At 45.1% G+C, this 2,500-nt stretch overlaps 1 protein-coding gene across 1 annotated transcript in view; it reads right to left on the reverse strand.

Moving 5' to 3' along the window:
• Positions 1–2,135: 2,135 nt before the first annotated feature.
• The window catches only part of LOC138864005 (two pore potassium channel protein sup-9-like), a 525,912-nt gene continuing 525,547 nt past the window's right edge, over positions 2,136–2,500 (reverse strand). The window contains exon 8 of the mRNA XM_070129650.1: positions 2,136–2,500. This exon is cut by the window's right edge and continues 495 nt beyond it. The gene's annotated coding sequence lies outside the window, so the exon portion shown is untranslated.

Consider the following 2,500-nt stretch of genomic DNA (forward strand, 5'->3'; position numbering starts at 1 on the left):
CAAAGGCAAGAATTTGCTTCAACGCAAATGTGCATCTGCGAGACACACTTTGAGGTCACTTCAGTTGCCGGTTCGGTCGGTCATTTACTTCTAGTTCATCAATTTATGTACCTTTAATCCACTCGGACGCGGCCTTGGTCCACATGGGAAAGATGAAAGGCAGCATCAACTCTGTGAGGGCCGATGAGCCGCTTTGTGGCAAGGAAGAATTTACAGGTATTTACACCGAGGCGAGTGGTGATCCTCAGGGATGGAAGTGGACGCTGCGCTGAACCGGAAGCAGAGGCGCGAGGGGGAGCTTTTACGGAATGCGATTTAGAGGAAAGTGACGGGGAAATAATGGTGCTGTGTTGGGCAGAGCAGGTCAAGGGGAGGGATGAACTGCCGAGCTGCTTTGGCGTACGGTGGCACTGGGGAATGGGGGTGTTAGCATGGGGAATGATGCTTGGCAAAAGTCATAGATATAGACAAAGGCATATCAAAAGGAGGTTAAGTGACCAGTGTCAGACATACCGAGTGTCATGCCATGGACATAATAATAACATAAACAGTATCAAAGACAATGAGAAAGAAGCTGCAGCAACGTCAAAAATAATAATAACAACAATAATAATGATATCACGAGAAATGACTTCCGAAAGTGACAGAGTAGGAAGAGGATGGATGGTATTCGAGATGAGGATGCGAGATCCGGGCTTCGAAATGGTGGCAGCGGAGAAGGCAAAAGGTCGCGGTCTCGCAATTGGCACAGTCCTCTGGCTCCTCTAATAGCACTTGAAGAATCGCGAAGTAAAGAACAGATGTCGTTCATGAAGCTCTTGTTGCAAATGCTGAGAGTCGGAGAGAAAAGAAAGGATTGCAAAAGGCCCTAAAAGGTTTCAAGAGAAAGGGGATTCACTCACTTCTGTCTTCGTCGTCTGAAGACTTCTCTCGCGTCAATCATGAAACTCTCTCTTGAATATAAGGCTTAAAAATAATTCGTTTTAGAGGCTTATATGTCTATGTAGTAATACTTCTGCCCAAATCTAGCGTCATGATAGCAACTATTAATATGTGAAAAATTAAAGTGAACTCGTAGCCACTTGGACGCTATTTTGTCTAACACTATAACGTTTTTTGAAAGAAGTTCTGTTGAATGATACCAGTCGCAGTTAGTGACGAGATTTTTTTTATATATTCTTTTTATTAAACACTTCCTCTGGTTACTGGCATGATAAATGCTTCCTATATATATGAGAAATATCTCTGTATAGTATTTACACTGACCATTCTGGCTACGCAGCTCTCGACTTCTCTAATTTGCATATTGTGAAGAAAGTTATCACAGCAACAACATACATACACGGTTATTTTTTCTTCTTCCTTAGCTCATGCACTTTGTCACCTTTTCTTCCCTGCCAAAACAGACGTGCTACATTATCATGCAAAAGATAAAATACGAAAAAAAATAGTTTGATAAAGAATGAGGCGAATTTGCTTGACGAATTATCAATAGAAATATTTTCAAATGCCAATTACCATAGTAAAAACAACAAGGTCTGAAGCCTTATCCTAAGAACACAGTAAAGAACAAATTTCATGGCGGTTGGCCTTGGAACGAAGTCCCAACTGCCCAGCCTCTCAAACAAACAACCTTTGCTTTCTGACGTCTGAATCACGCAGCGACGACCTGGAACTCTTTCTTTCTAGAACCTCGAGAAGAGACCCTGCTTGCCTTGTCAAGAAATGTCGCGATTCTTGCAAGGGAGAGCAGGAATCGCGACTCCAGCTTGCCCAAAGACCTGGACCGGGTTCCACTCACTGAGTACAGCTGGTCCGCTCGTCTTCGACGTCTGATCTCTCGACCGGTCGATCGATCGATAGCTGCTTCTCTCCCCGAAGTCTTTTGGGTTCCAGTTCCAACGTTCCAGTTGCATCCAGTCGAAACAATCGATTTCCTGATATCTGAACATGGTCTGCTTACTTCCTCGGGCGATCCAGACAAGGCTGGTTGCTTGCGTTCTCTTCAGTAACCTCAGTTTCTTGGGCCTGGACGTCAGAGCTTCCTCAGCCGCTTGCGTGAGGCTCCTCGACGCCGTCGGGTTGCAAGGCCATTGCGAGAGACCAGCACGGTCCTCGCAACGCCTCCAGAGGACACCTCCGCGCGCTGGACCTTCCCACACATCTTCGCATGACCTCGAGTCGACCTCCGCCAATGGACCTTTCTGGCAGCTCCTGATAGCGAAACGAGGTCATGTCAGATCAAGGCAAATGACTTTAGCATTAGGGAAAATTGGGACGGCATCCTTCTTCATCTTCGTCACCACCTCGAATCTGAACAAATAATATGTTGATCTTGAAAGCGTTTCAGAATCCGCGATGGTTCTGGACAAAATTAAAAATGGCTTCATATAATTTCATATCACAAACGTCCACACGACGTCAAATAATGACTTGTGACTTCATACTTCACCATCACACAGTCAAGAGAGTGTCTCGACTCAGAGTGACGAACTGTTGT

This window comes from Penaeus vannamei, chromosome 14 (genome assembly GCF_042767895.1).
Source record: "Penaeus vannamei isolate JL-2024 chromosome 14, ASM4276789v1, whole genome shotgun sequence".
In the NCBI taxonomy this organism is placed as follows: Eukaryota; Metazoa; Arthropoda; class Malacostraca; order Decapoda; family Penaeidae; genus Penaeus; species Penaeus vannamei.